The sequence below is a fragment of the Lepidochelys kempii genome, chromosome 6, assembly GCF_965140265.1.
Source record: "Lepidochelys kempii isolate rLepKem1 chromosome 6, rLepKem1.hap2, whole genome shotgun sequence".
Lineage (NCBI taxonomy): Eukaryota > Metazoa > Chordata > Testudines > Cheloniidae > Lepidochelys > Lepidochelys kempii.
In genome coordinates, this window is record NC_133261.1 from 2004437 (window position 1) to 2017729 (window position 13293).

General features: G+C 49.7%; 1 pseudogene; it reads right to left on the minus strand.

The window, feature by feature from the left end:
- Positions 1-1440: 1440 nt before the first annotated feature.
- Positions 1441-13082, minus strand: LOC140912230 (serine protease 33-like; annotated as a pseudogene).
- Between the last annotated feature and the right edge of the window lie 211 nt (positions 13083-13293).

Sequence of the window (13293 nt, forward strand, 5' to 3'; positions counted from 1 at the left end):
TGCTTAGCAATGTGAGCTCAGACCAGACCCTTTGTCTTCGGGACACTGAAAATCAATCAGGTGCTTAAAGGAAGAACTTTATTTATAAAGAAAAAGTAAAAGAATCACGCCTGCAAAATCAGGATGGAAGGTAACTTTACAGGGTCAATGAAAACACAGAGGATAACCTAACGCATTTCCTTACCTTACTTACAATTTCTGTGATTTTAGATGGATGATTGCAGGTATATTTTCAGGAGATGTTGAATCTGCTTGGCCTCTCTCTCCGTCCATAGAGGGAACAACAAAGAGAGAGCTACAAACAAATCGTCCCCCCACAGATGTGAAAGTATCTTCTTTCCTCATTGGTCCTTCTGGTCAGGAGCTAACTAGGTTATTAGACCTACTTAACCCCTTACAGGTAAGGCGATTCAGGCCAGCTGCCAAGGAGGGATTTTACGCTACCCTTCTCTCTATATTTATGACACCCTTTCTAAGATGGCTAGCTCAGCCATCACATATGGGCTGAAGGGAGGCCTGGGTTGGGCCATCTGGGCTGTGCCATGCATGAGGCTAGACTGGAGGACTGCAGTGATCCCTTGTGGCTGTGCTCTTAGCACCATCCCTGCCATGGGTTCAAATCCTCCCCGATCCCTAAGGGGTGGAGGGGAACTTAAATTATCTTGAGGCTTGGGTTGGTCACGGTCTGCAATTCTCAGCACAGCCAGATGGGGGTGCTGCAGGGCTAAGTCACCTTGTCCCCCTATCTCCGTGGGCTTGCCCAGGGTCTGTGCATGCTGCCCCCACCCCACATTCTCCCAGGCACAAGCCTATTGCATTAGAGTTTTGATGAGGCAATGGGGCAGCAGCTGATGCAGCAGCACATGAGGTAGTGAGGCTAGGAGGATGGAGGCCCCCCACAAGCCAATGCAGTGCCGGTGTCTGGGTGTGTGGTGGGGAAACTGAGGCAGGGAAGCTGGAAAGGGAAAAGCAGGCCAGAGAAGTGGAGCTGCCGGGGAAACAGGCCAGGAAAGATAATTACAGAGAGTGGAGGAAAAGGAAATAACAGTCCCTTCCTGAAAGCAGAGAGATATTTTGGCATCCAGAAGAGGAGGGTAAAGAGGCCTCGAAGGAGCCTGTGGGGTGGCTGGCAAAGAGCCGAAGAGAGGGATAAAGAGGTGGGGGTGGAGAATAGAAGGATATAAGGACACAGTCCGGCATTGAAGCAGGTGGGAGAGGGAGGCTACGGCTTGATTGCTTCTGTGTGTGTGTGTGTCCCTGCTGCCCCCTGCTGGAGGGAATCAGGACCCTTTGCACCCTCGTTAGCATTAGCAGCATTTGCACGGGCCCAGTTGGGATCAGGGCCATGCACCCATCTGAGGCAGAGATGAGCTGAACCCCCATCTGGAGGGGGCTTTCCTGGGGGCCTGGAGGGATGCGCTGGGGCATGGGGGGTGCATCTCACAGGATCATGGGGACAGCTGCAGCGAGGAGAAGCACGGCAGGCCGAGCCGGTGCAGCCCAAGCAGGCCCCTTATCTGCTTTGCCTGTTTTAATGTTGTGTGGGTGGGGGCGGCCCCCAAAATATTCCTTAGGACCCCCAATGGGCTAGCTCTGGTGCTGTTGCACTGCATGACTGACATGCTACAGATGGTGAAGGGTAGGGTGGTAACATGTCCCTGGATCCATTTGGCGTAGGGGGGCAGCAGGCTGTAGACCCCCGGGCGATTGGGGTTCCCGCATTCCACGCCCCAGCTCACCACCCCGGCCAAGAGCCACGTGCTGTCACATTCGCAGACCAAGGGTCCCCCGGAGTCGCCCTGCAGACAGCAGAACAATGGGGTCAATTCCTGGTATGTCCTTGAGGGGGCGCTGGCTCTGATCCGGGCCCAGGACAAGGGACTGGCCGGCTCAGGAGGGCAGGAATGGGACGTGGGACTTTTCCCTTCTAGGGGGCACCAGATCTAGCCCCAGGGAGGGGGACTGGCTGGCTCAGGGTGGGTGGGGAATGGGACGTGGGGCCTGTTCCCTTCTAGGGGGCACCAGATCTAGCCCGAGGGAGGGGGACTGGCTGGCTCAGGGTGGGTGGGGAATGGGACGTGGGGCCTGTTCCCTTCTAGGGGGCACCAGCTCTAGCCCCAGGGAGGGGGACTGGCTGGCTCAGGGTGGGTGGGGAATGGGACGTGGGGCCTGTTCCCTTCTGGGTGGCACTGGCTCCAATCTGGGATTAACTGCCATGGGGGGAGGGAGTCAGGGAATAGGATACAGGGTCTCACCTGACACGAATCTTTCTCCCCTTGCGGATACCCTGCGCAGATCATATCCTGCTTGATGGGATCGATCTCCTGAGGGTCGTCCGCGTATGAGCCGATTTTGAAGAGGCTGTTGCAGGCGTCTCTGTCTATCAGGGGCACCTGCACCTCTTGCAGCGTTTTGGGGGCTGTCAGGTTCCCTGAGGACAGACAGACGAACAGGGCCGAGTCACCCCCCATGGAGACAAGCCTTTCCACAGCTTCAGACCTCAATCGGCGGAGCATTGCCGGACAGCTCGTCCCCAGCCGCTGATGGGACTCCGGCACCAGCACTGCTCTGTGCTGACCAGCAGGGGGAGCCCTTGACCCTCACGGTTGCGTGGATCCGCCCAACTCCCCACCTTCCTGCGGAGCTATCCTGGAGGTCTCTCTCCCTGCCTCAGTTTCCACATCTGTAAAATGGGGATACCAATCCCAACCTCCTTTGTAAAGCTCTTGGAGATCTACGGGATGGATAGAACTAGGTACGAGCCAGTGATGTGTTAATACTAAAGGATCAAACCCACAGCCTCAGTTGCTCCCACCTCGCCACCAGCGGAGGGACCCGCTTCGGGCATGAAACCGCCGGACGCGGGCATCACTAGAGATCCATGCACAGAGCCCTAGCACCAGCCAAATCCCAGGCCGCAGCAGGATGCGCAAAGCTGCCACAGACTCTCACCCAGTGCAAAATCAGGGACCGTAAACTAGGCGTGGAAATTGGAGGGTGCAAAGACAAAGAAGGATGACAGTGGAGATTGCAGTAGCAACTCACGAGACCGGTGGTTTTCAAACGGCGGGTTGTGACCCAGTACCGGGTCACGGAATGTCAGGCCCTGGGTCGCGGCGGCTCTGGTCAGCTCCGCCGACCGGGCCGTTAGAAGTCCCTTCGGCGGTGCTGCCCAGCTAAGGCAGGCTAGTCCCTGCCTGTTCTGACACCGCGCTGTGCCCCGGAAGCGGCCAGCAGCAGGTCCGGCTCCTCGGCGGGGGGGCCATGGGGCTCCGCGCGCTGCCCCCGCCCCAAGCACTGGCTCCGCACTCCCATTGGCCAGGAACCGGCCACCACAGACTCTCCTAGGAGCCCGACCTGCTGCTGGCCGCTTCTCGGGTGCAGCGCGGTCGGCGGTGCCAGGACAGGCAGGAAGCCTGTGTCTGCACCCCCGCTGCCCCGCTGACTGGGAGCCGCCCGAGGTAAGCCTGTGCCCCAATCCCCTGCTCCAGCCCTGAGCCCCACCTCAACCCGGAGCCCCCTCCTGTACCCCAAACCCCTCATCCCCGGCCCCACCCCAGAGCCTGCACCCCCAGCCCAGAGCCCTGACCCCCTCCCCCACCCCAACCCCCTCCCCCAGCCCTGAGCCTCATCCCACACCCTGAACCCCTCACTCCCAGCCCCACCCTGCTGCCCTCACCCCCATACCCCAAACCCCTCCTCCCCAGCTCCATTGGGTCGCGGGCATCAACAATTTTCTTCAACCAGGTCGCCAGAAAAAAAGTTTGAAACCCCCTGCGCTCGACTGCTGCAGCTCCAGGCACAGAGCTAGCATGCTAGCAGATTCCCTTGCTTGGTGTGTGGATGTGAGAAACTAAAGCCTGACCGTGCTCAGTGTAAGATCAGAGGCTGTGATTGAGAAGTGGAAAGTAAGTGCTGTCCAAAGCCAGACAGGAAGGGCAAGCCAGCTCGCTACGGAGCAACCGGGCATGCACGCAGAGCGAAATTTTCAAAGCCAAAGCAGGCTTTCGCCAAAGGCAGAATCAGTGGGGCTAATATCCAAGAGGTGGAAATACCGGAGGCTTAAGCCAGCAGCACACTAGATGGCTGCAAATCCATGCATCCAACGATCACGCCGCAGGGTCACACTGACTGCATGACAGGGGTAAAGCAGGGGTGGGAACTGGAAAATGAAAGGCTGGTCCAAAGCCCAAAGAGGAATGATGGTGGAAAATAGCTAGCAATTGGCCAGCCTGCTATGGATCCATGCACAGAACAGTCACACGAATAAGTTATCTTGCCACAGGAAGATGTACAAAACTAAAACAATCTCTCACCCAATGCAAGATTAGGGGCTTTAAAGGTTAGGGTTAAGGCTAGGGTTGGGGGTAGAGTAGAAGTTATCTCTCTGCTTTCAGGAAGCGGCTGTTATTTCCTTTTCCTTCACTCCCTTTAGTTATATATAGAGGCCGGTAGGGGGAGAGAGAGCTGAGCCCTGATTAGAAGGAAGGGCTTCTCTGACTAGGGGTCCTATAAAGGTAGCCAGCCAGTCGGAGAAGGGTACAGCCAGCAAACAGAGCTGTGAACAGGGGAGTTGGAGTGGGAGTCCTGTTGGAGGAGTTTAGAGGGAAGACTAAGAGAGGCAGGCAGAGGAGCAGCCAGGCTAGTGAAGGGAGTGGGGGGTGGTCTGACAGCATTGTGGTGCTCGTGAGGGGTTTGTTTTGCTGTGGGTGGTGGTGTTTTGCTTTGGTTTGTGTTTCCCGGACTAACAGGACTCAGGTGAGAAGGCGAAGACAGATAGAGAGGCAGCAGTGGGAGTGACCCAAGCAGTGGAAGACACAATGAAGATGAGTGGATGTGGAAGCTGCGGCATGTACATGATCCTGGAGGGGGGACCTGGAAAGAGTTTCGTCTGCATGAAGTGCCACCTGATAGAGCTGATGGAAGAGAAGATCTGAGGTCTGGAGATGCAGATGGAGACTCTGGTTGAGTTTAGAAGGGGGTTCGAGCGGATGGTGGAGCAAAGACATGAGGAGGCTGAAGGGGAAAGCTCAGACTTGCAGATGGAAGCAGGACCGAAGAACTCTGAGGGGAGACTGCTGGGTGAGGAAAGTGGACAGTGGAAGCATGTGACTAAGAGAACCAGGCAGAGGAAAAGACGGGCTAGTGAAGGAGAAATCGAGCTCAGGAACAGGTATGCAGAGTTGGAAAATGAAGAAGGGGCACAGCAGGTGGTCACTGAAGGTGAGAGGGCAAGGAAGAAGTGAAGAGCAGCTAGTCCTATAGGAAGAGGGGAAGAGTCAGTGGAGATAACAACACCAAATATGAGCCCCAGGGGGATACGGGATGGGTTGCAGAGGATTGCAAAGGAGAATAGGAATCGAGAGGACTTGCAGCCAGAGGGAATAGTGGGGAGGGATAGCTCAGTGGTTTGAGCACTGGCCTACTAAACCCAGGGTTGTAAATTCAATCCTTGAGGGGGCCATTTAGGGATGGGGGCAAAATTGGAGATTGGTCCTGCTTTGAGCAGGGGGGTTGGACAAGATGACCTCCTGAGGTCCCTTCCAACCCTAATCTTCTATGATTCTGTGAACAGGGGATAGACTGGAGAATAGCACCGTCACCAGGAAAAGGCAGGTCTATGTGACTGGGGACTCCTTACTGAGAAGAATAGACAGGCCTGTAACAAGAGCTGATCCAGAGAACAGAAGGATGGGCTGTCTGTCGGGTGCTAAGTTATGGGATGTGGACCTGAGGCTGAAGAGGATCCTAACGGGAGTGGGAAAGAATCCACTGATCGTCCTTCATGTGGGAACAAATGATACTGGTAGATTCTCCCTGGAACGTATCATGGGAGACTATGCCAGGCTGGGGAAGACACTAAAGGAAATTGAGGCTCAGATCCTGTTCCTAGAGAAGGGCAACAAAGGTGTGACAAAATTATGCTGCTCAACAGATGGCTCAGACAGTGGTGCCATAAGGAAGGCTTTGGGATGTATGGCCACTGGGAGGCATTCATGGACAGAGGACTGTTCTCTCCGGATGGACTTCATCTGAGTAGGGAAGGAAATAGACTTCTAGGATGGAGGCTGGCACAACCGATCAAGAGAGCTTTAAACTAGGAATCTGGGGAAGATGGCTGGGAGATGTCCAGGTAATCTCCATGCCAGATTTTAACTCTGAGAGGGAAGAAAACGAAGTAAGAAAGGATACAGCCGTGGGTAGGAGAATGGACATAAGGCAAAAGGGCAGTGTGGATACCAGTCTAATAGGTCATACTGGCTGTAGAATGACCGTGCCCAATCGGGTAAGGAATGTGAGCGAGGCCAAACAGCAAAAATTAAGATGTTTGTACACCAACGCGAGGAGCCCAGGTAACAAAATGGAGAAACTAGAGTTACTGGTGCAGGAAGTGAAACCAGATATTCTAGGGATAACAGAAACATGGTGGAATAGTCGTCACGGCTGGAGTACGGGTATTGAAGGGTTTGTGCTGTTTAGGAAAGACCGAAATAAAGGTAAAGGGGGTGGAGTAGCATTGTCTATCAATGATGAGATAGAATGTAAAGAAATAAGAAGCGATGGAATGGATAAAACAGAGTCTGTCTGGGCACAAATCACATTGGGGAAGAAAACTACTAGATCCTCCCCCGGGATAGTGCTTGGGGTGTGCTAGAGACCACTGGGACCCGATCTGGATATGGATAGAGACCTCTCTAATGTTTTTAATGAAGTAAATACTACTGGGAATTGTGTGATCATGGGAGACTTTAACTTCCCAGATACAGACTGGAGGACAAGTGCTAGTAATAATAATAGGGCTCAGATTTTCCTGGATGCGATAGCTGATGGATTCCTTCACCAAGTAGTTGCTGAACCGACTAGATTTTAGATTTGGTTTTGGTGAGTAGTGAAGACCTCGTAGAAGAAATGGTTGTAGGGGACAACCTTGGTTCCAGTGATTATAAGCTAATTCAGTTCAAACTAAATGGAAGGATAAACAAAAATAGATCTGTGACTAGGGTTTTTGGTTTCAAAAGGGCTCACTTTAATAAATTAAGGACATTAGTTAGGGAAGTGGATTGGACTGAAGAATTTGTGGATCTAAAGGCAGAGGCGGCCTGGGATTACTTTAAGTAAAAGCTGCAGAAGCTATCAGAAGCCTGCATCCCAAGAAAGGGGAAAAAATTCACCGGCAGGAGTTGTAGACCAAGCTGGATGAGCAAGCAGCTCAGAGAGGTGATTAAGAAAAAGCAGAAAGCCTACAGGGAATGGAAGATGGGAGGGATCAGCAAGGAAAGCCACCTTATTGAGGTCAGAATATGTAGGGATAAAGTGAGAAAGGCCAAAAGCCATGTAGAGTTGGACCTTGCAAAGGGAATTAAAAGCAATAGTAAAAGGTTCTATAGCCATATAAATAAGAAGAAAACTAAGAAAGAAGGAGTGGGACCGCTAAACACTGAGCATGGAGTGGAGGTCAAGGATAATCTAGGCATGGCCCAATATCTAAACAAATACTTTGCCTCAGTCTTTAATGAGGCTAATGAGGAGCTTAGGGATAATGGTAGGACGACAAATGGGAAGGAGGATATGGAGGTAGATATTACCACATCCGAGGTAGAAGCCAAACTTGAACATCTTAATGGGACCAAATCGGGGGGCCCAGATAATCTTCATCCAAGAATATTAAAGGAACTGGCACATGACATTGCAAGCCCATTAACAAAATTTTTTAATGAATCTGTAAACTCAGGGGTTGTACCGTATGACTGGAGAATTGCTAACATAGTTCCTTTTTTTAAGACGGGGAAAAAAAGTAAGCCGGGTAACTACAGACCCATTAATTTGACATCTGTACTATGCAAGGTCTTGGAAAAAATGTTGAAAGAGAAAGTAGTTAAGGACATTGAGGTCAAGGGTAACTGGGACAAAATACAACACAGTTTTACAAAAGGTAGATCATGTCAAACCAACCTGATCTCCTTCTTTGAGACGGTAACAGATTTTTTAGACAAAGGAAAAGCAGTGGATCTAATTTACCTTGATTTCAGTAAGGCATTTGATATGGTTCCACAAGGGGAATTATTAGCTAAATTGGAAACGATGGGGATCAATATGAAAATTGAAAGGTGGATAAGGAACTGGTTAAAGGGGAGACTACAATGGGTCACACTGAAGGGTGAACTGTCAGACTGGAGGGAGGTTACTAGTGGAGTTCCTCAGGGATCGGTTTTGGGACCAATCTTATTTAATCTTTTTATTACTGACCTTGGCACAAAAAGCGGGAATGTGCTAATAAAGTTTGCGGATGATACACAGCTGGGAGGTATTGCCAATTTAGAGAAGGACCGGGATATCCTACAGGAAGATCTGGATGACCTTGTAAACTGGAGTAATAGTAATAGGATGAAATTTAATAGTGAGAAGTGCAAGGTCATGCATTTAGGGATTAATAACAAGAATTTTTGTTATAAGCTGGGGACACATCACTTGGAAGTAACAGAGGAGGAGAAGGACCTCGGAGAATTGGTTGATCACAGGATGACTATGAGCCGCCAGTGTGATATGGCCGTGAAAAAAGCTAATGCGGTCTTGGGATGCATCAGGAGAGGTATTTCCAGTAGAGATAACGAGGTGTTAGTACCGTTATACAAGGCACTGGTGTGATCTCACCTGGAATACTGTGTGCAGTTCTGGTCTCCCGTGTTTAAGAAAGATGAATTCAAACTGTAACAGGTACAGAAACAGGCTACTAGGATGATCCGAGGAATGGAAAACCTGTCTTATGAAAGGAGACTCAAAGAGCTTGGCTTCTTTAGCCTAACCAAAAGAAGGCTGAGAGGAAATATGATTACTCTCTATAAATATATCAGAGGGATAAATACCATGGAGGGAGAAGAATTATTTAAGATCAGTACCAATGTGGACACAAGAACAAAAGGATATAAACTGGCCATCAGGAAGTTTAGACTTGAAATTAGACACAGGTTTCTAACCATCAGGGGAGTGAAGTTCTGGAACAGTCTTCCAAGGGAAGCAGTGGGGGCAAAAGACATATCTGGCTTCAAGACTAAGCTTGATAAGTTTATGGAAGGGATGATATGATGGGATATCCTAATTTTGGCAATTAATTGATCTTCGACTATTAGCAGTAGATATGCCCAATGGCCTGTGATGGGGTGTTAGATGGGGTGGGATCTGAGTTACTACAGAGAATTCTTTCCTGGGTACCTGCATGGTGAGTCTTGCCCACATGCTCAGGATTTAGCTGATCGCCATATTTGGGGTTGAGAAGGAATTTTCCTCCAGGGCAGATTGGAAGAGGCCCTGGGGGTTTTTTGCCTTCCTCTGCAGCGTGGGGCACAGGTCACTTGCTGGAGGATTCTCTGCACCTTGAAGTCACCATGATTTGAGGACTTCAATAGCTCAGACATAGGTTAGAGGTTTCTTACAGGAGTGGGTGGGTGAGATTCTGTGGCCTGCATTGTGCAGGAGGTCAGACTAGATGATCATAATGGTCCTTTCTGACCTTAAAGTCTATGATTCTATGATCTTTAGGTGTAGGGTGAGCATAACTGTTAACTTGAAGGTCTAGGATGAGGGTTATTGGTGGGGTACAGCAAGATTTAGTGTTTGTGTTAGGGTTAAAGTGAGTTAAGTTTCATGGTTAATAGAGAAGGGTTAAAGTGTTCGTGTTAAGGTTGTGTTAGGGTTAGAATTAAGGGTTAGGGTTAAATGAAAAGGTTTGATTTAGGTAGGTTTGGAATGATTCAGTTTTGATCGGTAACTGTCAATTTCACCAAGCACACACAAAGGGAAGACAAAATATTTCCACTGATAATAACTGCAATTTACATAGAGGCAATGTAAGGAAAGTGCCGCTTGAGAACTCATTGTAGTCACACCTCAATGCGTATAAAACAGGTGGTAATGTATGCTACATAGAGCACGTAGTGACAGTTCTACTAAAACAGCTGGTGTCTGCATTCCCGGGGCACGTGCAGCAGGTAATTATGCAGCGTTAACAAAGCTTTCACCTTATGAATCTCATCATCTACTGGAATTAAATAATTAGTGTCTGACTCTCCCCCTATAATTTCCCACAACTGTGAACATTTAAATTGATAAAAATGGGGAGAAATGCTTAAAAATAAACATTAATATCATCCATCTAAATTATAAAAAAAAGTCAAATTCTGCCAAATCTAAATATGATCAGGGACCATAAAGTTTAGGACTGGGGTTAGGGTTAGGGTATAGTGTTATCTTTTGGTGTAGGGTGAGCGTAACTGTTAACCTGAAGTTTAAGAAAGCCGGTTATTGGTAGGGGGTAAGGTTAGGGTAAGTGTTAGGATTACTCTAACACTTGTTCGAGGTTAAGGTTGTGTTAGGGTGAGAATTCAGTGGTAGGGTTGAGTTTAAGGGTTAGATTCAGTGTTGAAAGTTAAGATTAGTCGTTAGGGTTAGGGTTAAATTTAAGGGCTAGAGATAAGATTAAGGTTAAAGGTTAGTATTAAGGGTTAGTGTATAGCTTTAGCTTTAGCGGTAGGGTAAGCATTTACATTAAATTTAAGGTTAACGTTTAGGGTTGGGACTGGGGTCAGGGTTATGTTTAGGGGTAAGGGTATATCAGGGGTAGAGAGCTAGATTTTTATTTAGATTAGCATTGCAGTTAAAGTAGGGTTATGCTTATCTAGGATTTACGGTTGGTGTTGCAGTTAAAAATAAGGTTAGGGGAGTAGGGGTAGGGGTATAACAGGGGTATAGCGCTAGATTTTGACTTAGGGTTAGTAATGCCCTTAACGGGGCTAGGGTTATGGCTAGGGTTAAGGGTGTACCTGTGGTATAATATTAGAGTTTGATTTACTGTTAGCATTGAAGTCAATCGTAGGGTTATGGTTAGAGTTAAGGGTATAGCAGGGGTATAGTGATAGATTTGGATTTAGGGTTAAGGTCAAGAGTTAAGTTTTATGGTTAATAGTTAAGGATTAATAGTTAGGCTTAAGGATTATTTTGGAGATAAGGTTGTGTTAGGTTTAAAAGTAAGGGTTAAGGGTTATGGTTAGATTTAAAGGTTAGATCAGGAACCATAAAGGTTAGGGTGGGGGTGGGAGCTAGAGTATGGTGTTATCTTTAAGTGTAAGGTCAGGATAACTGTTAATCTGAATATTAAGGATAAGGGCTATTGTAGGGGGAAAGGATGGGGTAGGTTTAGTGTTGGGGTAGGGTTAAGGGTGGGAGTTAAGGTTATGTAGGGTGATAATTAAGGGTTAGGGTTGAGTTTAAGGGTTTAGATATAGGGTTAAGTATTAAGTTTGAGTGTCTAGGGTTAGGGTTAAGGGATACAGATAGGGTTCAGGTTAAAGGTAGCATAGAGTTTTAGCTTTAGCTGTAGGGTGAGCATTTAAATTAAATGTAGGGTTAAGTTTTAGGTTGGGGGGTGGAGGTTTGGGGTCTGGTTTGGGTTAAGGTTATAAGTGGGTCATTATGCTTGATTTTGATTTAGGGTTATCATTACAGTTCAAAGTAGGGTTAGGGTTCAGGTGAGTATTAGGAATTAGGGTTAGGGGTTATGGTTAAGATTATGGAAGAATTATGCCCCAAAGCTGTTTTCCAGTCAACATTCAGGGGACCCCTAGAATCTTCTCCCCAATTAACCCCCAAAGTCCTACCATTTCCCCACAGCCCCCTATTCACCCCCTCACCTCCGTACTTAGTGTCACCCCAGCCGGTCACTCAGCACTCCATGCCCGTGGGGAACTCCACAGAGGAGGCCGGAAGGCAGATGGGGCAGATAACTCTGTTGAAGTTCACAGGGGTTTCCAACTCCACAAGTGCAATGTCACTGCTGGACCTGATATCAGTGTAGTTGGGATGGCGGTAAACCTTCTTGATGGGAAAAGATACCAGACTTTCAGAGGGGGTTCAGGAGCTGATATTCCCCTAGGTTCACATGATAGGCAGACGTGTCCCTGCAAGATACAAGAGGAATATAAAGGTGGTTCAACCAGCAATCAGATGCAGCCAACTCTGGGGTGGGGCAGCTGGGTACCAGCTGCATAATGACAACCGATGTGGATGGCTATCCTGAGGCTGAGATGCAGCTGCCTCTGGGGCAGGGCAGCTGGGGAACAGCAGCCCATAACGCCACACAGGGCTGGCTCGCCTGGCAATGAGATGCAGCCATCTCTGGGGTGGGACAGCTTGGTAATGGCTGTACAGTGACGCTGCATGGGGATGGTTCACCTGGCACTGAGAAGCAGCTGCCTCTGGGATGTGGCAGCTGGGGAACAGCCGCACAGGGATGCTCCCACCTGGGTTACTCACCCATTGAAGCAATGAGCTGCCGACACCACCCAGCTCTCAGCAATGAGGGAACCCTCCGCAGACATGGTTGCTGCCTTCACGGATGCTGACCTGCCAGGGCCAGGACCCATTCTTGGCATCATTACCCCCCACAATGCGGGGAGATTCCATTGGCTGCTCACAAGCTGAGGAGAAAGGTGGGGAGCAGAGTGAATAGAACCCAGGAGTCCTCACTCCCAGCCCCCCCTGCTGTAACCCACTAGACCGCACTCCCCTTCCAGAGCTGGGGAGAGAACCCAGGAGTCCTGGCTCCTGGTTGCCTGGCACATAACCTCTATCCTGTCTTCCCTCCACAACGTCTGTCTCCCCACCCATGTGGTCTCACTTCTAAGGGCTGTTTCCCAGGTCCCCAGCCAACCACTCACCTTCCAGCATGGGCAGCTCCAGCAGCCTCCGAATGGCCAGCAGGCAGATTAGACCTCTCATGACCCACGGCCCTCCAGCTGCACCTGGGACAGAATCCTGAATGGGACAGGGAAAGCTGAGGGGAGGGAAATACAGATACACCCAGTTTCGTAAACAGAGGTATGAAAATGAAGAGCAGGTGGTGACAGGTAACAAGGGAACTTCCCTTCCGAGAGCTGGGGAGAGAACCCAACTGTCCTCGCTCCCAGCTTCCCCTCCTCTAGCCCACTAGACTTTACTCCCCTCCCAGAGCCGGGATAGAACCCAGGAGTCCTGGCTCCCCGCCATGTTCTAACCCACCAGACCCCACTCCCCTCCCAGAGGTCATTCATTGAGTTATTTCCTGGTTTCTGTCTCACTCCATTAAACCTGAAACAGTTTGTTCAAAGCAAATACAAGGTTTAATATTTAAACCCGGATGGAGTTGAACTCCTCTGTTAGCCACAAGCTCTGCTCACTCCTGTCTCCTCGCAGCCCCCTGCTGTCCCAGCCCCGGGCTCCCAGTCGTGTGATCTCCGGGTGGATATATTCATTGCCCCTTTG